At 35.3% G+C, this 26,078-nt stretch overlaps 1 long non-coding RNA gene across 1 annotated transcript in view; it reads left to right on the forward strand.

The window, feature by feature from the left end:
• Positions 1-26,078, forward strand: part of LOC141576316 (uncharacterized) — a 546,933-nt gene that overhangs the window by 194,690 nt on the left and 326,165 nt on the right. Inside the window, exon 3 of the long non-coding RNA XR_012504669.1 lies at positions 9,224-9,328. This is a non-coding gene — a long non-coding RNA (uncharacterized LOC141576316). The remainder of the gene's footprint in view (positions 1-9,223; positions 9,329-26,078) is intronic.

The raw sequence follows: 26,078 nt of genomic DNA on the forward strand, positions 1-26,078 counted from the left end.
CTCTAGTAGAATTTTCCTCAAGTCCTTGCCAAAAGTAGGTATTATTACTCTTTATTTTTGACAATCTGATGGATATAAATTATCTCATTGTTGCTTCAGCAGGGTTGAATGCTTTTTTGGTATTCTGCTTTCAGTTGAATATTTATATCTATCACCCTACTATCTATTAAATTATTTACCTTTTTGTTGTTAATTTATAAGTTATTTGTATACTAAAGATATTACCCATTTGCTTGTCATATGTGTTGTAAATACTTTTCCCCAATGTAGTTCCTTTTTCAAACAAAATTTTTAATTTTAAGTATTTAAAGATAGTAATACACTTTTTTATGTATCTGGGTTCCCAGAATAGGCATATCAGTCTCCTTTGCCTCTAGAATTCTACACATAGTATTATTTTAAAGATCTTTATTGTTTTCATTTTTACATGTAAGTCTTTAATCCATCAGGAATTTATTTTTTCATTTGGTATGAATTAAGAGTCCAACTTCATTTTCTTCCAGGTGGATAGCCAGTGGTTTTGGCTCCATTTATGAAATGAGCTACCTCTTCCCACTTACTCAAAAACCACCTTGGTTATATGTTAAACTCCAGTTTATAAATGGTTTATTTCTCTTCTTTCTTTTTTATTCTACTAACTTATTTGTCTATTCCAAGACTATAATCTTTTTTTAACAGTACCTTTCTAGAATGTTTTGTGTCTGATAAGGCAAGTCTTCCCTTCAGTAGTTTCAATGACCAGGGAGAAATGTAGGAAAGGAGACCTACCAGATTGTTTACTTTAGTTCATGAAAACCAAGAGGAGGAGGTAGTACAAGGTGAAGTTGAAAAGGGCAGAGAGAAGGCAAGGGGCGGGGGGAAGACTTCAGGGTAAAAGCTGTCCATGAAGACAATTATATGTAAGATGCAGTTCCACTCACCTCCTTTTCTTCTTCCCACTCCATAGAGGATGATGGTATGAATATTAGCAGTGAGATACATTATCACCATCATGATCATGTCCAAAAGAGCATCACTGTGTTACTACCAATGGCTATGGTTGGTAAGGCCTGTGAGAAAGTGGCTGAGATCCCTGGCCTACTAGCTATGAAGTGAGTTTGAGATCTGAATTCAGAGATGAATGTAGTTGGTATAAAATGGCCCTCTGAAAGGAGAATCTTCTTTTCTCCAACATGATCAACCTTACCAAATTATTAACAGTAGAACTGGACATCATTCTGGGAGATTGAATATCCTTAATGGACCCAACCCGTTCTTGCACATTCATGTTGCACTCTTCACTAAAATAGCTAAGTACACAGAGAGAAAAGCATTTCTGGGAAGAGCCTGATTTTTTCCCTTAAGTGAAAGGATTCTTTCTGCCTCCGGAATCTTTATTTACACCAGCTTTCCCAAGAGTCTCTCCATCTGCTCATTCTTTCTCATGGCCTCAGTTAATGTTCTATGTTAAGAGTACAGATTTACATAACTGGCTATTCCTGATAGAATGGATGTACTTTAAACCACTTTGGAAAGGACAGAGTAAAAACCACACACTGTAGATTTTTGAAAGCCTCATTATTTATTTTTTTTCTTTCATGTTCTCTCCTTTTTCTATTTCTGATGTTTCTGAGTCTTTATGATTTTTTTCTCTTATTCAGTTAACCTGATTATATTCTCTATGAAACCATTATATATCTACACTTTTTCCTATTGTCTGTGAGAATGTATAATTAGACTTCTTCATTTCGTGTATAGATTTTGTGTTAAAGGAATTGTGTAGAGAAATTAAGGGAAGTCATTTTAGTGAATGAATTAGCAATCATTTTGTATGTGAACCTTAATTTGGGAAGTTGGGGGAAATCTGTAGATACAAAATGATGTAGAAAAATCCAAATGCTCACATTCTCTTTTTCTTTTGCATCACCTACTAACATTTACATCCCTCCTACTAGGGTATTTTATGTATGATTTTCCTTGAACAAAAGTGGATATCATAGACTATATTTCTTTATATTGATTTTTTGAAGGTTTAAATCAGAATGATCAGATTTGCATGAACTGGAGCTCTAGACCGTTAATGCAAAAAATGTCAATGATATATGAGATGAAGGTTTCAAGTTACATTCCTTTAGATTTCAAGTAGAGTTGCCACCATCTGCTAGAACTACATCAAAAGATATATTTCAAGCCCTCTTGTTCAGCTTTTCTGAGTTTTTACATAAATGCCTCTTAGTTGGCTGCCACTGAGCAACAACCTAGGTCTTTTCCTAGGTCTTTTACCATAAGATGTGGGAGAAACAAGAAAGGCATAAACTAAACAATAGAAAGTTGTGGAAAATTGTCTTATTAGACACAAGCTTTGATTCCACATCTGCAGATTTGATACTGAGGAAGAAGACTCCCCTCCCCTTCCTCTCATTTTTATTTGAAAAATTTTTTTCTTTCAGAAGGGTTTTCTTTTTTTTTAATTGAAGTATAGTCAGTTTACAATTTTTAAACCAAAAATAATCAAAGAAAAAGAAAAAAATATTTCAGAAATGAAGACTAAACTTAAAGAGATACGAGGATAAATGAATAAAACCAGTAACATCTGAAGATAAATAGCAAAAAGAAAAAAAAATGCAGAGAGAGAAAAGAATTCAAGAAAAAGTGAAAGATGAAGATAGGCAAAGAAAGTCCAATGCATATATAATTAGGATTCTCTGAATAAGAAAATAAAAACAGTGGAAAAGAACAAATGCTAGAAACTTAACTCAAAAGTTGTTTTTGAAATTCAAAAAAGAGAAAACAATACATTGAAAGAGCTTATTACCAGTTGAAATTTGGCATAGAACTATGTCATTTAAAATATGCATAAAGCATCAATTCATACTATGGTAAAATTACTGGACTTTAAAGCAGAGGAAAATGAAATTGGAAACTAAGAAAAAAGACCAATACATTTATCCAGAAAAGAAAATCTTAGGTCATCAAACTGCTTGCCGATACTACTTTATTCCAGAAGACAATGAAGAAGCATGTTAAAGATAACTCAAAAAAGATAATGTGAGCCATTTTTTTTCCCAGCCAAAATGACTTTCTAATATAGAAGTTGCACACAAACTGGTGAACATGCCGTAATTCAGGGAATATATTTTTTTTCCTGAGGAATCTACTAGAAAATGAGCTTCAGGCAACAATAAAGAATGAAAGAAAATTGACAGAAGGTCTGGTGATGAATACAAAGTATATATGGACATACAGAGATAATACCAAAGTGGTAGTTATATAAGAGGAAGTGTGGTATGTAATGGCTGTATAGTCTGAAAATTGTGATATACCATAACTAAAAATATAAGGAAAATAAGGAAAACAAATAAAAAGCTTATAATTACTTTGTGATTATTATTATTATGAGTAAATTAATATTTCAGACCAGGTGCTGGAGGAGGTGCAAGGAAAAGAGGCTGTTATTGTGTAATATTTCTCACAGTAGGGACCAAATAGAAAGTAACCAAAAAAGGGAAGGATACTAAGTATGTTATATAACATAAAACAATATGGCAGAGTTAAGTAAAAATCTTGATTATATCAAAATAAAAACGGATTAATAGAGTTATAAATTTTTTTCTGATTAACAAAGTAATATCCAACACTGTTATATATGACACACCCAAAAGAAAGATTCAGAATGGTTGAAAATAAAATAGTCAGAGCTCTATCAAGCACATACAAACAAAGCAATAGAGAAAATATTGATATCTGACAAGGTAGAATTTAAACCAAAAATGATAATAAAGAAGTAAATATATTTTATAAAGCTAAAGGCTAAAATTCACAATGAAAATGTAAAAGTTACTTATAGACTCTCAGAAATATTTCATACTACATGAAATTGAATGGAAATTTGAAGTTTAATAATATTAGAAAAATTTAATACACTTATAAAATGCAAAACAGATGAATTAGAATAAAACTTAATGATGATATAGAACTAAGTCAGCAAATACTTTCTGGAAAGGGCCAAATAGTAAGTATTTTAGATTTTGTGGGCCATACTGTGCCTGTTGCAAATACTCAGATCTAATGTTGTAGTGCAAAAGTAGCCAGAGATAATACATAAATAAATAGCTGTGGCTCTTTTCCCAAGAAAACGTTATTTACAAAAGCAGAACGGGCCAGACTATAGTTTGCTAACTAACCCCTGATACAGAAACCTAAATAACATCATCAAGTATTTGTGTATGTATGTATCTTTCTATGTAATCAAATAGCTTATATATAGCTACCTGATCATAACTATGTCTATGTAGTTTTCTAGTGTGTGAGGAACATTCACAAAAATTGACCTTAATTTTGGTTATAGAAAAATCCATATATTCCAAGTATTAGATATATTACAGGAACATTTTCTTACAATAATGCAGTAAAACTAGAAATTAATGACCTAAAAACCCCACAAAACATTCTAACACCTGGAAACTTACCCCATTAAATCCCACATCCATAACACTAAAATAATGGAAAATAAAGAATTAAAAAACTCAACTCAAAATGTTAAAAATTAAAACACAAAATAAGCCAAGAAAGGAATTAATTACAAGCATAAAATACTAAGTTAGTAAACAAATACTATAAAACCCAAGGCTGTATTTAAAAAATAAAAAAGCCACTAGTTAATCTAATCAAGAAAAGGAGGCGAAAACATATTATACACAATTAGAAGGGATAAAAAAACAAAAAACCATGAAAAGAGGGAAAGTTTTAAATAATTTGAAGACTCTTTAGAAACACTTTGGAACTGTATGGAAATACTTTGAAAGCCTAAACTAAGTAGATAATTTGTTTTTAAATGAAAATTACCAAAATTGACTCCAGGACAGACAGTCTAAAAGACAAATTACCTTAAAAAGAATAGGAAAAGTAGCCAAAGACACTGTCATGAAAGAGCACCATCTTCCAGTAGTTTCATGGGAGAATTCAACTAAACATTAAATGAGGACATGGGTATAATGCTACTTAAAGTATTCCAGAGCATAAAAAAGAAGAAAAAATTCAGGTTTATTTTTATGAAGTAGGTTTTGCATCCCCAAAGCTAACACAAGATTGCACCAGAAAATAATCAATAGACTAATTAATCATACTTATGAATATTGATACATATGTCAAATTTAAATATTAGTGTATTTAATAATAGATGCCACTGCTATATTAAAAAATGTATGAACAAGTAGGGTTTATTCTAGTAGTGCAAGACTGTTGGTTATTAGAAAACACATTAAAAATTTATCATACTTATAGAGCTACACTATAAAATCATGATCATTTACACAGATGTAGAAAAAGGCTAGGGAAAAATCTAGCAATTACATGTTCAAAACACTCAATAAAGTGGGATTGATGGATGTGTCCTTAATAAAGATGAAATATAATATAACAAACCCTACCTTATGATCCAGGAATTCTGCTCTCAAGGAACTCTGGTGCATAGGCCCCCAAAATGTTGATGATAACATTGTTTATAATAGCAAAAAGCTGGAAATAAGCTAAATAATCATCGAAGTACTGCAGTGCATTCATTCAGTAGATTACGGCTCAGGAGTTAATATGAATTAACACTAAATAGATTGGCTGTGCCCCTATCTGCTAATTTCTATCAATATGACCTTGGCAAATCTATTTAATTTCCCTTGGCTTTTGGTGTTCCTATCTGTAAAATGGAGATAATATCTACCCAGAGTGTTGCTGTCAGAATTAGAGTTAATATATGTGCAAAGCTCTTTGCACTGTGTGAAACACGGCAGGCACTCAGATGATGATTATCTCCTAAGTGCACTGACGCTGCCAAGTTTACTTAACTAGGTTATAGCAACTGAAATAAATAGAGCTTTAATAATAAGGCAGACGTTACCATATCCTTTTCATTATATTGCCTTAGCTGAGGTCCACATCTCTTATTGCTTGAATTACAACAATAACCTCCTATCTGATCTTCCTGACTCTAGTCTGTTTCTTCTTATCAAGGGTTTTTCAAACCATAGGTCACATCCCATTAGAGGGTTGTGAAATCAGTTCAGTAGGCCGAGACCAGAATTTTAAACAATGAAGCAATACAAAATATCAGTGTATCACATGCAGTGCAATTCTTTTTTGTTTTATGAAACTATCCTTCAGCCCTATTCCTGCACTTAAGTGTACTAGGTTGCTGTGCCAGAGCATTTACTATGGGTGACAAAGTTTGACATATCTCTGTACATGGTCCATTCTCTATAAGTCAGCTGGAGTGATCTGCAATGCAAATCTGGTTATGTTACTGTCTTACTTATTTTTTAAAATCTCTCAATAGCTTTCATGGAAAAAAGTTCCTTACACACAAGGCCCTTGGAGATCTTAACTTAAGCTCTTTTGCAGCCTTGACTCCTGTCTGTGGCCTCCAGATTACCCCATTGGCACCATGGTGATCTATTTATAGCCCACTGGATAAGTTATATTGTTGGCTTTTACCACTTTGCACATATGGTTTCTCTCCCTGGGTACATCTCTCCTCCTTCTGTGATTAATGTCTCCTGATTATGCTTTAAAATTCAGCATACGCCACTTCTTTCAGGAAGCCTTCTCTGATTCTGTCTCTCCTCTGTGTTCCACTAGTGCCATATCCCTACTGTTATAATACTTGGACCAAGTATGACAATTTTAATTTATTAGCCTGTCTTATCTACTAGAACATAAGTTTCTTAAAAGCAAGGACTGTTTTATTTAACTCAGAATCCTCAACTAACAGCAGAGAATGTGGCATCTCCCAGGACCTCAGTATGTGTCTGTTGATTGATGATTGATTAATTGCACCTACCTGGGTGGCAAATGAGAGATCCTGGTACACATGAAAATCTTAGGAATATATTTGTTTCGGTTTAGATTTACGTCCAAAATTTAATCTTTAATTGATACCCAGTTTATTCTTTTTTGTTTTGGTTAGTTTTTTTAATATCCAAATTTGATTTTTAATTGATATCCAGTTTATTCTTTTTATTATAAGGCCAAAAAAATAAGACCTTTAGGAGTCACTGATAGAAAAACAGATATAAATGTGGTTACCCTTTGATATATTATACACTGTTGTCTATTAATTTTGAGTAGAATACTATAGTTATGAAACTAACTTTAGTCTCACTCTTTCTCTCTTTCTCTCTATATGGATGTCAGTTTGCTGATGTCTCAAAGCAGCTAGTTAAATAAAGTTCATCTGCAGAGCTGCTTTTGTGGCAGCTGTCCCCAGTAAACACATTCCTTGCACTCTGGCATGAAAGGGCCTAGTGCTGAGACTTTTGAGCCAAAAGATATGTCAAACCATTAGTTTTCATAGAAGACATGATATGTGGGCAGTGAAAATTCCTTTAGCTGGACTGCATGTGGATCTGATATAAATAAAATATATCGTTATTTTTCAAAGATGGATTTTTTGGGTTTTAGGACATTTTTATTTCACATTTTCCTTCTCATTTCCTATCTTTTGATCATTTCTTTATGGCTAACAGCTTTGTAAGAGTGGGGCTACAGGGAGAATAGGGGCAAATCAGAATGTGATGTTAAGTTCCTAATATTCATAAAAATGAGGGTTAAGTTCTATTCACCGCTCACTGTCTGTCAGACACTCTAATCAGGGCTGTTATGTGCACTGTGCGTTAGCCCACACCAACCCTGTGAGCCTTAGTGTGGGTAATTAAAGTTTGGCAGGATAAAGTAAGCTGTCACAGTTACATAGTTAGAGCCGGTGTCTCATTCTTTGTGTTTAAAGATGGCAAAAATATGATTGGAAAGAAGGTAGAAATGAGAGGCTAAACTGGGAATATGAGTTTATGGTTGAATTCTTCAGAAAGAACTTCCTGTCTGTGAATTATGGAGTATTCTGGACAGTGGATGTACTTCACCGAGTTTTTACTTTTTAGTGCATTTTGCTGTAAGATTGAGAAGTTAATAAAAACCAAGAAACAAATTTTATTCATTTATTCATTCATTTATATTTTAGAGTCCAGAGACACAAGCAAAAACAGGAAATCCTACAACCAGTGAATTAATGATTTAGACACATAAATAAAAATTACAGCATTGTAATCAGAGGTATAATTGATACAAACAACAAGAGAGAAATAGAATGACCACATAAGCACTTAACTCTTCCTGGTGAATTTGGGGAAGACTTTCTGAAGAGGTTACCCTTGAAGGATGATTAAGACATTACCAGTCGATTGTTTACAAGCATGTTAAAAAAAATCTGGAGGCCATGGTAGCAGTGGCCCAAAAAGCTGCTGCAAAGAACAAACATCTAGAAAGCTGATAAAAGCAGCAGTCCAGTGATCAGAGTTAGAACACTACAACTTCCTGGATATTTCCTGTTCCCCAGGCTCTGAAGTCTGCTGAGATGGCAAGCAAGAAATTAACCTGCTTCATGAATTTTTTGGGAGTTTGACAGTAAGCAAGGAAGAAAGTATTGGGGATTAAGTTTGACAACTTCTGAAGTCCTAGGTGCCTCACCATTGTCATTTTCTCAGATTCTGTTTTTCTCTATGTTGAATGAGGCACAGTCATAACAATGCCATTACCCTGAACATTGAAGTTCATTCCCAGGTAATGTGATTAAGGATTGGCCTCCTCCTGTCCTTCACTCCTCCTTGACTGCTCCTGAGTTCTTGACAACAGCATTAATCAGAAGACCAAAGAAATATTATGAACTACCCTTGAACTTCTTGGACGTACTAACTTAGGGAAAGCCCCAAATCTTCCAGCTCTTGTTTTTGCACGCATGAAATGATGGAAAATAATAAAATCAAGACAGGAACACATTTGACTTTTCCAGGTCCACTTGGTACAAGTGCAAAAGAAGCCACAGATGGAAGCACACAGATGGATGCCCGCTGATCATACAGCTGTTTCTTTGTTGGTCCAGAAAACCAACTGTGGGTGGGAGCATTGGAGGAAGAGACAATATTAGAATGCAATGGCATTTTAATTATACCTATCATAATTCTAATGTTCTGTTCTGTGGTGAATTGTTTGGGGAGTTGTCTTGAAATTAGAATCCAATCTCTCAAACTTGAATCAGTTAAAGCAGTACTGTTTTTAAATATACGGAGAAATGAATCTGCAAAAGATTTTCCAGTAATCTTGCTTTGTAATGTTTAGACTTCCTCTGATGACTCTTGGGTTGAAGAAGAGAGGAAAGGTAGAAGCTCAGGATTTAAAAGGTCCCATTTCCGTTCCCTAGGGGTGTCCACTGGAGAACATCCTTGATGCCTTGAATGGTTTAAACTCTGAATACTCGTACCAGAAGCCAGGCCTGCTGGGGATGAGTCCAACTTTCCTGAAAGAGGTAATGTGACTCCTAAGCTGGTGCTGCCATCCCTATTTTCCAGGAATGGAAACTTGAGAGCCAATTAAGTAAGCTACTTACTAAGGGTCATACTGAATTTCATTTCAGAAGTTATTATGAGACTACTATGTTCCTGGCACAGGGGTGGGTGAGAGAGACACTGTTCTTGCCCTCCTGGAGCTTATGGTCTAGTAGGGGAAGCATACTTTGTATTAATGAATTAATTATGTGATGATAAATGTAATAAATGCAAAGTGAAGGGTGATAAGAGAGCATATAAGAATCGAAGTAGAAATAGATTAGGCAGCAGCAAAGTCTCTCCTGGGCAACACAAGGCTTGCATACTGAACGGAGTTATGTTGGTTAAGAAAGAGGGCATAAGAGCTCCAGAGAGAGGGAACAGCATGTGTGAAGACTCTGTGGCTGAAAGGGGAGTGACTTGTTTGAGAAACTAAGACCAGTGTGATTGGAGGACAGAGGCTAAGACAGAAAGCCAGGGAAGTGGGCAGGGATTGGAAGCAAGAGAAACTTGTAAGCCACACTGATGATTTTGCACTTTATTCTAAGAGCAATGGGAAACCAAAATGAATGCTCCCCTCCTTAAAATGCTGAAAATGCTCCAATGTAAGCATTTTTAAAAAGGTTCATTTGGTGATTGTATGTAGGTTGACTTGGAAGGTGGCAAGTCTGGAAGCAGATTTGGTCAAGAGATACTGGTGGCAGTGATGACAGAGTCTCACAGATCCAAGAGAGATTGAGGAATCACATCAGCAAGGTTGGGTGAACGATTAGATATGAATTATGGAAGAGGAAGTGGTATTAAGTTTTCTTCGTGAACAAAAGAGTATTTGATGGATTCATTTGCTGACATTAAGATCCAAGAGAAGGAAAAATGCTTACATTGGAGCATTTTCAGCATTTAGCTTGGTGAATGGTTACAGGGCAGGAAAGTTGTAAGTTTAAGTTTAGACAGTTGAATTTGGTGTGTCTCTGAGAAACATGTAGGTGAAGTGACAAAATGAAAAAGGAAGAGTGGAGGTGCTGAAGTGATGAACCTGAGCTTATAATACCTATTCTGCCACCTACTATCCATGTGACTTTGGACAAGTTTTCACATCATCTTGTGCATCAGTTTCCCCATCTGTAAAATGGAGGTAGTAAGAACAGTACCTCCAGTGAGTTGTGATGATTAAGTGAAAATGCACATCAAACTAACGGTAGGTACTTGAGGATGGGTGTGAGATGAGGATGTACAGGAAGGGGAACAGTAGGTAGGCTGAGATGACCCGTATTTTTATCATTTCAGTTTTATAAGAATGTGTATTTTCTTATATGTATATCTAGAAACAAAAGAATAACATGATAATACATAAAAGACTAAATTAAAAATTTGCATTGTAGCACTCGGCAGAGCACTTAGTGAATAGTCAATAAATGTTAGCTGTTTGTAGACATAAGGACCTAGATCTCAGAGAGAAGTCTGGTCTAGAGGTGTACCTTTCATGTCCTTGGCACTCTGATGCTAACAAAAGCTGCAGGAGTTGATAGAATCATCTGGAGAGAGAATGTTGAAAGAAAGAGAGCCAGAAGTTAAATTTTGAGGAGTTCAACTGTTAAAAATCAAGTAGAGGAGAACAAACAGCAAAGGAGCCTTAGAAGGGGCAGCCAGCAAGACAGGAAGAAAACTCTGCCCATGTGAGCAAGGTGAGCTTATGTTAAAAAGAAGATGTAAATGATATGACATGTCGTTGCAAACTGTGATGAGTGGAAATCTACAAAGAGTGCCTTGGATAAATTAAACTGAGAGTTGAGCAGACTTTTTGGATAATCAGGCAGCAGGTTTTGTTGAGAAACTATCTGGTTCTTTATTTTGAACCAAATATTGGCTTCTGTCCTGGAAACCGGGCCAGCACATTGGTCATCTGGAAGTTGAATCTGTATTTCTCCATCTATAGGGAGGTGCTACTTAAACCTGAGTCAATTTATATAAAATGAAAAAAATATCACTGAAATCAGAAAGGGAAGCAAAAAGATACCAAGACAGGAAGTTTCATTCTGTTCACTCATGGTTCTGGCTGATGTATAACCTTTAATTTTTTTCAACAAAAATTATTTTGCTTTCTTGAATTATAATTACATAGACAGACATCCCTCTCACTTGTTCTATTTTTTTTTTTTTTTGTAAAAACTGACACTTTTCCCTTTATATTTGGGAAAAAATGATGATTGTCTGACCTTAGAAAAAATAGCTGAGTCATCTTTGTACTATACACACACACACATATACATATGTACATACATATATGAAAACCATTTCAGTTCAGATAACTTGAAAATTTCCAAAGAGAGAGAGAGGTTTAATTCCATGCCCTGTTTTTCAGTTATATAGCATTTTACTTTAAGACACTAAAAATGGTAGTTTTATTGAAAAGTAAAGTAATTAACCCTAATCACATCATAGACTGGGAAATGGAAGAAATAAATGGGTCACAGTAAATTTGTAGTTTCAGATGGCATTCTGGAAGGCAAGAGTCCTAGCTCCAAATTCTGCTTGGATTCTGAGCCAAGGCGTTTGAGGGACAAAGAGGAGGATACTTTAAATAGCCTCACCCACTTTGTATCAGTTCTGCATGTTCAGGATGTAGCAGAGCACTGAGGTTAACATCCTGTGTTTAGCACCTTTGACTTCCTACTAGCTCAGTTTTGAATCCCAGGCAAGTCATTTCCTTCTATGAACAACATCACTTTCCTAATCCGTTAATTGGAGATAATAGTCTTGCCATCCTTATAAGGCTGTTAGGAGGAGTAGATGAATTAACAGAGGCAAAACTCTTGGCATACAGGAAACTCATATATGGCCTGACCAATATTCTTAAATAAGAGAATCCCTCAGTAGAAATGTTAATCTGTTCATTTTCATCTGTCCCAAGTTCATTTAGGAAATGTCTGTCTGCTCTCCCCAGTTGCCTTCTCCCAAACTTTAAGATTGTCTTTATAAATGTTACAGGTATGGCCCTCAATCAGCGAACTCAGTTATGCAAAATAAATTTTTTATTTTCCTCATACGCAATATGATTTTCATTTGGGGACCTTATTCTGCCAGGAAGTGTAGAAACAATCTGTCAATTTGAGGATCTCTTTTCCCCCTTTACTCCCCTCCTTTTTCTGGGGTTATATGTAAATATTCATAACGCCAAAGCTTGGGAAGAGGGGCCGTTTATCCTTAAATGTGCAAGAAGTGGTCACAGTGTTCATGCTCTGGCCTGCTCCTGATCATCCATCATCATTAGTCCCACTAGGAGACCCTGGTTCTTATGTGCATGGTCCCACCTTGTCTGATGTCTTCTCTAACTGCATGTGTACTAGGACATGAGACTCCTTCCCCAAGGTAGGAAAGCTCTGCTTTCTTTCCAACTTCTCCGAGTTATTTGGTCTATACCCTGAGCCACTAAGTTTTTCTATAGTCTTTGGTTTTTATATTTAAAATTATAATTAGAATTTTATAGTTAAAATTTTAATATTTAAAGATGTGCGCATTATTTCTACTCTCCCACTTGAAACATCCCTCATTTGTAGCAATGAATGCAAAGCTAATTACCTACTTGGTGAGGGAAAAAGGAAGGGATGGCCAGAGAGGGAAGGATCAAAGGTGAGTGTCACAAATCTACTGCCCTGCCCCTGAAGTTTACAGACATATTATGGAAGGTAATGCTTTTTACTGTAGAGTGCACTGGGGGGATATGTAGTAGATGAAATGGCATGCAGGATTTATTATGTATACCCAGCTCAGCAGAAAGACGTTTTAAAAGTGCAAGTTTTGTTTGTCTTAGAATGGACCATGACTGTATATACTGACTTAATGAATTTTAAAATCTTCCATGGGTAATACAAGAGGGCTCATTACACAGCCTAATCAGGGGAACCTTGAAGTCAAAAATCATCACACCTATATTAAAGAGGCAGACAAGGCCTGCTTGGAAAAATAAACTTGTTTTCTCTGGTGCTTAAGCCTTGACTGAAGGTCCAACTCCATGCTTTTTGGTTCTGTAGGAGTTTTTCTTGACTTTCTCTGGACCCAATAATTCTTGCAGAATGTAGCAAGAGGGACAAAAATGTTTGCCTTTACCCTCTTTGGTCCACTTATAAATATGGCTTTCTTGCTGCCCTTGCTTACGTCCTGTGTTACCAGTAGTTGGAGGGAAAATAATTCAAACGTTGGTTTTCAGAGGGGACAAAGGGATTGGGAAGCATTATGTACCTACTATACAGAAGCAGACCTTGGTGGCCATCTGGTGCGCCATGTTTTGGGGTAATTAACATGCATCCACACTTCTATTTTGTTTCCTTTTTGAAGTGAATCTGAAAATGTGTGCTAACAGACTGTCTGTAACACAAAGGAGCCAATGTTAAAAAATGATTATACTCATCCCTTTCAAAAAACAATGAAAAAAATAAAACCAAACTTTGTTTTGCCACCAAAGACAGAAGCTGCCCTGAGGGTTGCCAAAGACTCTGGATCCTGGATAGAATTGCTTGTTCTCTTTAGTTACCACATTTGGTGAACAATGTTGGAGGCCCAATATTCCCCCTTCCGTTTCATCAGGCTTGTCATCCAGTACCTTCAGGGGAACATTTACATGACCGAATGTTCACAGCCACAGTGGTACAGCCCCATTCATGGACTGGATTTTGAATCTGGGATTAGTTCTCACTGGTTAACAGCTTGAGTTTGTTTTGCCAAATAACTTTATCATAACTATGAATTCAAGTGAGTCAGTCTACTGGATGGTGGCTTAGTGTGTCTGTGTGCTGGCAGTGTAAATTGAATTTAATCTACAGAGAGAAGAAATGATTCTTCCTGACATAAAGCCTTTTGGGAGAATTCAACAAATAGGTCACATGTACAAGTCTAAACAATTTATTTCTGGAAGATGTTACTTTATAATGTCAGTGAAATTGCTTCATCTGCAAAATATCTGGCTGTATTTTAAGTCAACCTGAACAAATAGATGAGAATACTCAGGCTGTCATGGTGAACATAAGTGAAAGCGTATTATATAGATAAAAATTTGCAGTTGAAAAAAGTAGCTCAAGGGTAAGAGTGAGAATTGAATGAAATTTCATTGTAGAACATTAATTTCACAGCATGAACCTTTAAAACTAAATTGCTTTTAACACAAATTGTTATCTAATATTTACTTTAAAAATGTGGAATGGTTAGCTTGGGGTGAACACAAATTGTATTCTAACTTAAGAGCAATTATAATTTTACATTTCATATAGAGTTATATGCACTAAAATACATATTCTAAAGTCATTATTATATTCCCCTTTTACAGATCAGAAAACTGAGATTTAGAAGCCAATTACTTGTCCATGTTTACTTGTGTAGGTAGATCTTAAACTTAAATGGACCCTAGATTCATTTAGTCCTTCCCTCTCTTCCTTTCTCCTTGAATTATTTTTGCCATGATTCTTCTGTTAAGATAGGTGCCTGGGAGGAAAGATGCGTAAGATCAAAACAACCACCCTAGAAGTGATTATATTTCACATAAAAGAGAGAAGACAGTATGAGTCCTGGAGGTGTGGATATGGGGAGCTTTGAGAGTAGAGAAGAGCACTGAGTTGTGTGTGTGTGTGTGTGTGTGTTTGTTCGTGTTCGTGTGTGTTCGTGTTCGTGTGTGTTCGTGTGTGGTGTGTTGGGGGAGGAAGTTCCAAAGACCCACAGGAATAGGGAATTCTGAAGTATTTCTCCCAAGCAAAATAAGATATAACTGTTGCACTGTTTTTCTCCATGGGCTCCCTTTTATCATCTCTGGCAGCACCAGAAAAAAAGCCACAATAGGGGCTAGTTCTGAGTTTGAGAGGTCTGCAAGTAGATCTAAGAGAAGCCATGGGTGAATAGGTCATAAGCATTCAAAGCTACAGCTCCTAAGATCATAAACCTTAAGTCTCAAGGGTTTCCTGAGCACAGAAGTGAACAATAAAAGAAAGTCGAGAGAGACAGTGAATGGGGCCAAAAATAGACTGTTCATGTTCAGGACAGGGTGGGCTTATTGGAGCCAGACTTGGGTTCTTAGAAGGAAGAGGTGGGTTTGAACTGGACTTTGTCAGTTGTGGTGATGTGTCAGTGCTCATCCTCACCTGATGATTGTTTAGGCAAGCACTCAGAGGTGAGTGACTATTCATTTGTTAGATTCTCAGCCTCAGAGGCTGCCTGTCAACATTATCCCACAGGCAAAGAGAGGGGGTAGCACATGTGGAAGTTACCAAAACAGTGGACCAGAAGGACAAATACATTTCCAGGGATAGTTGGGAGGCAAGGAAACAAACAAGTATACTAAAGACCGGGAACCAGAAGCATGCTTGTTAGGAGGAAGCTCTGTACTAGGTGAGTCCAACTCCAATGTAATTATCTTCAAGGTCAACATTAGGATGAAGAGGAATGTGGTCCTTTCCTTCAGGGGAAAAAAATCATCGATGAGTCTTGATTACCTGAGCAATGGAACTTCTCTCCTTTTCTCTAGGGTAAGGGGTATCTCAGGAGGGAAAAATATGCTGGTGGAATTATGTAGGTAGTGACAACTGGATGCAGTGGAACTGCCAGGGCCAGAGGGTCAGCAGGAACAAATCCTGAGGTTTTCTTCAACAGCCTTCCGCAGGAGTCATCCTGCCCAACCCCACCCAACCCCATCCTATCTATTGTTTCTTCTCAACCTGTGATGGAGGAGGAGACAGATTCTCTGGACTCCTGTCCTTCCTGTTCCTTCCTTTTTCTGTAAATCTTGTACAGAAAAGCAAAGGCATGGATGGGGGGGTGTGAAAAAGAGCCCTTTCAAAAATTTTCTGGGAAGGAGCATTTCATGGACATAAGTTTTCCTAGTCCAGCATTAAAAATATTTTTTGTTTCTTTCTAAACTGCCCATAGTATGATGAAGTAAAATAGCTTTCTTCTGTGAACCTGCATATTATGTTGTCCATAGGAAAGGAATGAGAACAGTTGAAGTGATCAAAGCTTCTCTGCCCCTCCGTGTCAGTTGGGTCCTCTGGGATACCAAGATAGAATTCAAAGTACTGAGATTTACTGGGGGTAATGCTCATGAAAGAGAAAAGGAAGAAGGAGCAGGATTAAGCAAGGAAAACCTTTAGATCATGGTGTAGATCTGTTACTGATAAAAGGAGAAGGGGAGGGAAGGAGGGTTAGATAGGAGGGGCTTCAGACTACACTGCAGCTCTGTAGAGTCTGGGCCAGTCCACTGGGTGCTGTGGCACAAAAAGTACCATAGAGGCATCCCACATTGTTAGCAGTGGTGCCCTAGTAACTGTCATGCTGAGATATTAGCTAGAGACTGCCCAGGAAGAGCCTGACCTTGGCTCTTATGCTGCTGATTGCAGCTGACTGGCAATTTTTTTCTTGAAGGCAGATAAGGGCAGTGCACCTCCTTGGCTGCCGCACAAGGCTGGGAATAGGGTGTGGTTGGTTCTCCCTGTGGCCACATCCCATGACAACCTGAGTCTTATTGTTAAGCAGAAAATGCCACTGGAGAAAGTGTTTTCTTTCCAATTGCTGTGGAAGTCTCACTGGAAGCTCTCCTATTTTACACTCTATCAGAGAAAATTTTAAAATCTTCTCCTTAAGAGAAATAATGCATTTTACTTCTACATTTAACACTCAAAGTATGAGGAAATTCTTTTGGTAGATAAGATTTTAATTCTCTCATCCTTCTCTCTTTAACCTGTTTCATCTTGGCTTGACTCAGTGGAGAGGAAACACAGCTGGTTTTCACCCAATAAATAATTGTTCTGGCTTGCTTTTCTCACTGAGGTTGAAGTGATCTATCTGATTTTAACTTTATACAGTGGCCTTACTTTTTATAACATACACACATAAATATGTAATATGTATTATTAGTATATATATGATATATAGCATAGATTTCTATTTATTAATACACACACACGCACACACACATATATCCCTATAGAATTGGAGGCTGTGCTTTGGTTTATTGCTATTGTATTGCTAATAGAACTAGTTGCCATAAGAAAAATTCTGAAAGACTTATTAGAAAATACAGATGAGTGGTTCTCAATGCCCTTTCATTGAAAAACTAAGCCATGAAGATAAATACACTAAAAATCAAATAAAATCTGGGTTGTAAGCCAACTCTGCCATTAACTAGCTGGATGACCTTGGGTGTGTCATAAAGCCTTCTCTGTAAAATAAGGAGCGTAGTTAGTTGATATCCAGGGTTTTTTTCTGCCCCTAGATAGCAATAGCTCCCAAATTGTTCATGGCCTGGAGTTCTAGGATTTCATGAAGGAGTTACTGGATTGAGGGAAGAGATGTCCAAAGAGAGATTTGAGTAAACACATGATCCAGGCCTCCCACCCCCACCACTTCAAACAGAACAGCTAGCTTTGATTTGTTTTCCATGTTGAGTTTCGGTGTAAGATTATCATTTCAGAAAACTTGAATTTTTTCAAGTATCTCTTTCTGATAAAAGGCAGGATTATCTAAATCATAGGTAGGTGTAACCTAATCAGAGAAAAGGAATGTGTTTGTTTTTTTGGCTTAAACATCTTTATTATAAAATGTGATATGCAGAAAATTGTGTAAGATTCTAGGTACATTTGTCTATAAAGCAATTTTAAACATTTCTCTATAAAATAAACATCCTCTAACTCTATCAAGTCATGAAATAGAACACTGCTTAAACTGCAGGATTTCCCTTATATTCTTTACCACTCTGACTTCATTTTGTCATCATAAAGTGACTTATGGCCTTTTAAGATAACCACAGCCCTGACTTTTGTAGTACTCTTTTCTTTCTTTACATTTTTTTTTACAACCTGTGTTTACATATTTAAAAATTAGATTAGTGCTTCCTGTTCTTGAGCTATATGTAACTAGAACAATACTGTAATTAATGTTTTATGACTTGCTTTTTCCTACACACAAATTTGTAAAGTTTGTATACACATCTGTAATGTATTCAAATTTATTTTGATGTAGTATCCCATTGTGAGAATATGAAACATTTCTTTAAACATTTTCTTACTGAGTTATAGTCATTTTACAGTGTGGTTGCCAAGGGGGAGGGGGGTGGGAAGGAATAGACTGGGAGTTCAAAATTTGTAGATACTGACAGACATGTGTAGAATAGATAAACAAGATTATACTGTATAGCACAGGGAAATATATACAAGATCTTGTGGTAGCTCACAGCGAAAAAAATGTGACAGTGACAATGAATAAAACATTTTGTATATACATTTTATATATGCATTCTGCGAATGATGGTCATGTCAGTTCTTTCAGAGAGTTGATAATTATGAGCAATATTATTACGGTCATATTTTTATTGAGGTATAATTGACATACACTATTATATTAGTTTTAGGTATACAGTATAATGATTCAATATTTGTATACATTGCAAAGTGATTATCACAATGTCTAGTTAATACCCACATGTTACACATAATGTCTAGTTAATACCTACCCAAATGTTACAAAAGATTTTTTTCTTGTGATGTGAACTTTTAAGATTTATAGTATCTGTCTTTGTCTGACATTTTACCTAGGATAATGCTGCTGAAGTCCATCCAAGCCAAATTGTGATTTCATTCTTTTTTATGTCTGAATAATATTCTGTAATATTCTATTGTTTATGTACCATATTTTCTTATCCATTTATCCGTTCGTGGATACTTAGGTTGTTTCTGTATCTTGGCTATTATAAATAATACTGCAATGAACATGGGAGTGTATATATCTTTTCCAATTATTGTTTTTGTTTTCTTTGGATAAAATAAATACCCAGAAATGGAATTGCTAAAGCATATGGTAATTCTATTTTTAATTTTTTTGAGGAACCTCCATACTGTTTTCCATAGTGGCTGCACCAATTTACATTCCCACCAACAGTGCACAAGTGTTCCCTTTTCTCTACGTCTTCACCAATGCTTGTTACTTGTTGCCTTTTTGATAATAGCCATTCTGACAATTGTAAAGTGATACCTCATTGTAGTTTTGATTTGTATTTCCCTGATGATTAGTGATGGTGAGCATCTTTCCATGTACTTGTTGGCCATTTGTTTATCTTCTTTGGAAAAATGTCTCCTTGAGTCTTCTGTCCATTTTTAAATCAGATTTTTTTTTTTTTGCTATTAAGTTGTATGAGTTCTTTATATTTTGAATATTAACCTCTCATCAGATATATAATTTGCAAATATTTTCTCCCATTCTGTGGGTTGCCTTTTCATTTAGTGGATTGTTTCCTTTGCTGTGCAGAATCTTTTTTTAGTTTTATGTAGCCTTACTTGTTTCCTTTTGCTTTTGTTGTTTTGCTTTTGGTATCAGATTAAAAAAAAAATCATCACCAAGACCTACTTCGAGTAACTTACCACCTATGTTTTCTTCTAGGAGTTTTATGGTTTCAGGTCTAACATTCAAGTCTTTAATTCATTTTGAGTTAATTTTTGTGTATGGTGTAAAATAATGATCCAGTTTCATTCTTTAGTGTGTGGCTGTCAGTTTTTCCACCACTGTTTATTAAAAAGACTATTGTTTCCTCAATGTATATTCTTGGTTTCTTTGTTATAAATTAATTGACCATATATGTATGGATTTATTTGGGGGCTCTCTATTCTGTTCCATTGATTTATGTATCTGTTTTTATGCCGATATCTTACTGTTTCGATTACTAAAGCTTTGTAATATAGTTTAAAATCAGGGAGCAAGAACAAAGCAAGATTGCTTTGGCTAGTAGTGATCTTTTAGAATAGTTTGTTCTATTTCTGTGTAAAATACTGTTGGAATATTGATAGAGATTGCGTTGAATCTGTAGATTGCTTTGGGTAGTACAGGCCTTTTAACAGTATTAATTCTTTCATTCTGTGAGCATCTTTCCATTTATTTTTGTCTTCTTCAATTTCTTTCATTAATGTTTTATAGTTTTCAGTATACTCTATGAGCATTTAAAAATGTGAATCGTGGTATACATAAGCAAACATATCTTTAAGGTATATATGTATGAGTGGGATTAGTAAATCATAGAGTTTCTATACATTCAGTTTCACCAGATATTGACAGTTTTCTAATGTTGATATAACAGGTTATACTCCTACCAGTAGAATAGTACTTGGTGTTTATATCATCATCCACATTATGTATTGTCAGACTTTTACTTTTTCCCAGTTTGATGGATGATTAACAGTATCTTATCATGACTTCGATTTTTATTTCCCTAATATTTGGGACGTTTTATTGGGTTGCTGTCTATTTGGGCTTCTTTTGTGAAGTGCTTGTTTAAGTCATTTGACCATTTTTCTATTGAATTGTCTACATTTTTCTAATTAAATTATAGGTGTCTCTTATGTATTCTGAAAAATAGCCATGTTTTAGTTAATGTATATTTTAAATGTCTTCAATGCCATGATTTTTCTTTTCACTCTTTTTGTGATATATTTCAGTGAGCAGATGTTTTAATTTTAATGTGGCCAAATTGATCAATTTTCCAGTCTACTAAAATTTGTGTCTACTTTAAAACTTTTTCCATAGATCCTCAACAAACTAGAAATTAAAAAAAATAGATACCTTAACCAGATACAGAACACCTACAAAAACCCACAGCTAACCTTATACTTAATGTTTAAAGACTGAATACGTTCTCCCTAAGACCAAGAATAAGATAAGGATGTCTCTTTTTGCTACTTCTGTTCAACACTGGAGGTTCTAGTCAAAAAAATTAGGGAAGAAAAATAGATGAAAAACATCTTGATTAGAGAGAAAAGAAGTAAAATTATCTCTGTTTACAAATAAGATGATTTTGTATATAGAAAATCCTAAGGAATATACTGAAAAATGAACAGAATTAATAAGTGAGTTCACCAACTATCTACGTAGTAGGTGCATGGTAAGTGTTTGTTGAGCAAGTAGACAAAACCAAACAGTAATTTCATATGACTTTCTCAAGCCAACTGAGATAATACATTGGCTCATCTATACTAGTCAATTTGTCCTGCTGTGTTTCTTTCAGTACCAATCCCTATGTAGCACTTTAGGCTGCGACCTAAAAGGTAACATATACTTCATTTGGCTTGAGTATTTTATTTGAATGTTTTCCTTATCACTGAGACTTGAATATATAATATGTTAGAAACTAAATTTGATAGATATGGAATTATTTAATTCTTAGGAATTGGGCCTGGAAGAAAAGGAAAAGAAACCATTTGCCCACACCCTAACTAACCTAAACAAGATTTAGGTTATTACTGCAGGACTTTTCAGAATCTTGCTAATTCTAAGGCAAATCTCCTTAGACATTAATTCTATGGTAAAAGTGAGTTGCAAATTTCAATAGATACATATAACTATCACCTATTATAGTGGCATTCTTGGGGGGAAAAATAAGTCTGTAATTGACTATCTTGAATTTTCATAATATCAAGTTTTAGCCTCTGAGAAGGGATTATACTGCAAGATTATAATTTGGGAATATTTGATCAGGCTGTTATACTATTCTTCCCATGTTTTCCACCATATTTCTAAAAGAATATTATTTTATGTCATAATTATACTCGAGATTGTGCCTATTTCTCTTTTGCCTTCTTAGAAATTTAATTTTGTTGTATAAATGAAGGAAGTCTGTTTTCTTTCCTAGTTATGGCCCAAATAATAAATGTTGATGATACTGTGCTGCAAAAATAGTCCTCTATTTAAAAAAAAAGAGTTCAGCAAGGTTGTAGGATACAAGATTAATATATAAAAACAATTATTTTCTAACACTATCGATGAACAATCTAAACTTGAAATTAAGGAAACAATTTTGTAAGTAACAATGAATAAAAATAAAATTCTTAAGAGTAGATTTAACAAAAGGACCAAATAATGTATTATTCCTGTTAAATAAGATGTCCAGAATACTCAAATTCACAGAGACAGAAATTAGACTAGTGCCTACCAGGAGCTGGAGGAGGAGTAATGGGTAAAGGGTGAAGAGGATTTTTTGGGTGGGAGCTGAAAATATTCTAAAATTGGATAATGATGGTGATTGCACAACTCTGTGATTATACTAAAAGTCACTGACTGATATACTTCAAATGAATTTTTATGGCATGTTATTTATAACTTAATAAAGATGTTATATTAAAAAAGAGTCTTTTTGTGCCCCAAGGTTGAAAGATAATTCTCTCCTAGTTTCTTTTAATAGTTTTATGGATTTCCTTTCGTATTTAGCTTTTTAATCCAGCTAAAATTGATCTTTGTATATGGTACGAGGTAGGTGTCCAATTTAAATACCTTTTCATCCAGATATTTGTCCTAAAACTATTTATTATGAAGTTCATCTTTTCCCACTGATCCTTGGTGCCAGTTCTCTCATAAATCTAGCAGACATATATTTCATAGATCTTTTTCTGAACTCTCTTGTTCCATTATCTGTTTGCCTATTTCTCTGCCAATACCACAATGTCTTTATTGCTATAGCTTTATATTTTTTGATACACAGTAAAATATGTCCTCTTACATTGTGTTTTTCTTCAAGAGGCTCGCTGTTGCTTTTAGTGTTTTGGTATTATATGCATTTCTAACAAGTTTTAAAAGTGAGTTGTCAGGTTGAAAAAGCAAGTACATGAGGTATACACACACACAAACATAAACTCATTAGGATTTTTACTAGGATTGCATTGCATTTATAAGTGCATTTGAGGAGTACTGATATCTTTTCAAAAATATTCCAAATTATGAACGTAAGTCACTTGTTTATTTAGGTCTTAATATTTCCCAATAAAATTTTATAATTTGTCATCTGGAGGTCTTGCACACTTTTGATGAGATTTACTCCTTGGTTCTCAATTGATATTTTTGATGCTATGGTAAATTAATTCTTTAAAAAAATTTTGTTTTCTAACTGTTGCTGGTATACAGAAAAAGAGTTAACTCTTGTTTATTGAATTTTGTATCCAGTAACTTTGCTAAATTCTCCTGTTGTTTTAAGATTTACATAGATGATTTTGGATTTTTTTATATGCTTAATCCTATCATCTGCACATAGTGACAGTTTCTTCCTTCAAATTCTTACGTCCTTTTAAAATTTCTTAATTAACTGTATAAGATCAATGTTGCCTAGAAGTAAAGATAGAAGAACACCTTGGTATTCCTACTAGCAAAAGAAAAACTTGTGACTTTTCACCATTAGATATGGTGTGGGCTGCAGAGTTCTATGGCTACCCTTTATCAGATTAAGGAAATTTTCTTCTGTAGTGTATTGGATCGTTGTTTCTATTCTTTACTCCCTTACTTCATTGGAATCATACAATTACACACTATGCCGTGTAAATGCTCATTGCTTCCCAGTGTTGGTGGAATATATTTCCTTATGTCGATGTTTGATTTGTCCATGTGGCCTTTCTCTGGTCGATGGGTTGTTAATAAATGTGATGTAAGCAAATATTTTATATGTGGTTGCATGGTTTGCTCAGCCTTCTGCCATCTAATGTGAGAAAAATATGCCATAGATAGCTGCTTGTGTGAGTGAATGAGAAAGTACATGAAGAAGATCTAAACATAGCACTAAGCCTAAGTCCGACCAGTGATAGCTGAGCCCATTAGAGGCATAACCTACCCAATGACTCTTACTCATTGTTGGAAGCCAGCAATCTTCGAAATTGTTACCCAGTATTACTGTAGTAAAAAAAATTCTCTGATGTACCTTTTATTCCTAGTTTGCTAAAATTTTTTTAATAAACTCTCAATTTTATTAAATACTTTATCTGCATTTATTGAGATGATGTAATTTTCCTCTTCTACTTATGTGATAATTTATGTTATTTAATTTTTAAATGTTTAACAGATTTTGCATTCTTGGATTTAAAAAATAGAATCAGCTTAGTTCTAAGGTATTCTCTTTAGATTTTGTTTGCTTATTTATTTATTTATTTATTTTGTTTGTTTGTATATCTGTGTTCCTAAGAGAGATTGGCCTGTCAACTTTCTGTATCATATTGTCCTATATGATTTTGCTATTAATGTTACATCATTCTTTGGAAGAGTTTGGCTAATTATTTCTGGAATTATTTCTTCCTTGAATAGAATTAGTAACATTTTTTAATGAAGACGTAAAGGCCTAGGATTTTCTTTGAGGAAATATTTATGACTATTTTAAAAAATTATTATTAGGGGCTAATCAATATTTCTATTTCTTTTTGAGTAAGCTAAGTTAGAGGGGATTTGCCTTTGAATTTGTCAGACACCTGAGGTTCTATTGTCTGGGCTACCTCAAACAGGTGGCATACCATAGGTCTAGATTCATGCCAAGGTTGTTCTGAAGTTACAGCCTCTCAAGAACAATTTTTTCACTTTTCTTTCCATAGTCTTCTTCAGCTGTATGTGGCACCAACACAAGCCCTCTCTGCAGATCACCAGGGTTGAGAGGAGGTGGGTCATGTCTAGGTCTTTACTCTAAACCAAGGAAATAGGTGCTTGTGACCCAACTCAGTGGCAAGGAGCTCTCTGACCAGTCTCCCCACTCTGGACAGAGCTTGGGCCTCTCATCTCTAACCCTCTGGCCTAGCTGGAAGCAGAGGTGAAAGGCTTGATTTCCAGATGAAAGTAGCTTTTGAAACTTTGACATTCTCCTTATCCTTCTGATTATAGACTTTCAACCAAAAATTGTCCAAGAAGTTCCTATATGTCTTTTTAGATTTGTATTGGGAAAGAGTCAGAGTAAAGTCAACATGGGGGAGATGACACAATTTAAGATTATTCTTAATCTCTGGTTTCTGATATTCTCTGAGAATGATAAATGAAAGGCACTCTGGCCTGCTACCTTCTTTTTCTTCCTGTGAATGATAGGATCTGCTCCATATTCCATTTTCTGTCCAACCATCAGCTAAAGCTTTGAGAATCCCTTCTGTCCAGGAATAAGTTCCTTTTAATTGGGAGTTTAGTACAGGCAGTTAAAGAACCATCCCACCAGCTACAATTCCTGTGGGGAACCCTGTAAACTTTTCCAGGATAACTTTACACATGTTATAAAAAGATAAGAGGTCTCAGTACACACCTAATCTTTTTTTTTTTTAATTAAAGTCGCTGACAATGACTGCAGTCAGACCCTTCCAGAAAAAAGTGCTCAGGGTCACTGTGTAAGACAGCACTGAGCTGGATAAATCTTTGGTATGTCAGAGAATGGTATTTCTTATTAGAATCTAACCAGGTAATCACCTCCAAGGCTGTTGTATTTTTCTTCAGATAAAGACATCTCTTTCTGAGCACTGCTTGTCCTCCTGGCTGCATGGTTTGGCTTCTTAGTCATGGCTTTCTATGTGTACTTTGCTTTTTCATAAAGGGCTCCTATGTGTTTCTTTCCTCTGCTTGATGGTAGCTTTCCTCATGTCTATATGGAAGCAACCATGATATCTGGGGTGTATGGTTTAGGGTGTAACATTAAAAAAGAAGAAAATAAACTAGTTTAGTCAACAGAGATACTAATAGCTTTCTAGTAAATTGGGATTGTCTCCTCTTTCCCTTAACCCTCATTGTCATGCCAGGAGGCACCTCCAAATAACAATGATGATGACTGATGATACAGCAATGTCTTTGGGGGCCCATCTGTCACATGCAAACTCAGTTCAGTGCTGCTTCACTTGTACTAGATACGGCCTCTGAGACGAGTTTGGCTGTGCTCCAGCGTCCTTTTCTGGCTTCTGTCCTGATGTTTTTATATATGATCTGCAGGTGTTACTG

Source organism: Camelus bactrianus, chromosome 3, assembly GCF_048773025.1.
Source record: "Camelus bactrianus isolate YW-2024 breed Bactrian camel chromosome 3, ASM4877302v1, whole genome shotgun sequence".
Classification (NCBI taxonomy): domain Eukaryota; kingdom Metazoa; phylum Chordata; class Mammalia; order Artiodactyla; family Camelidae; genus Camelus; species Camelus bactrianus.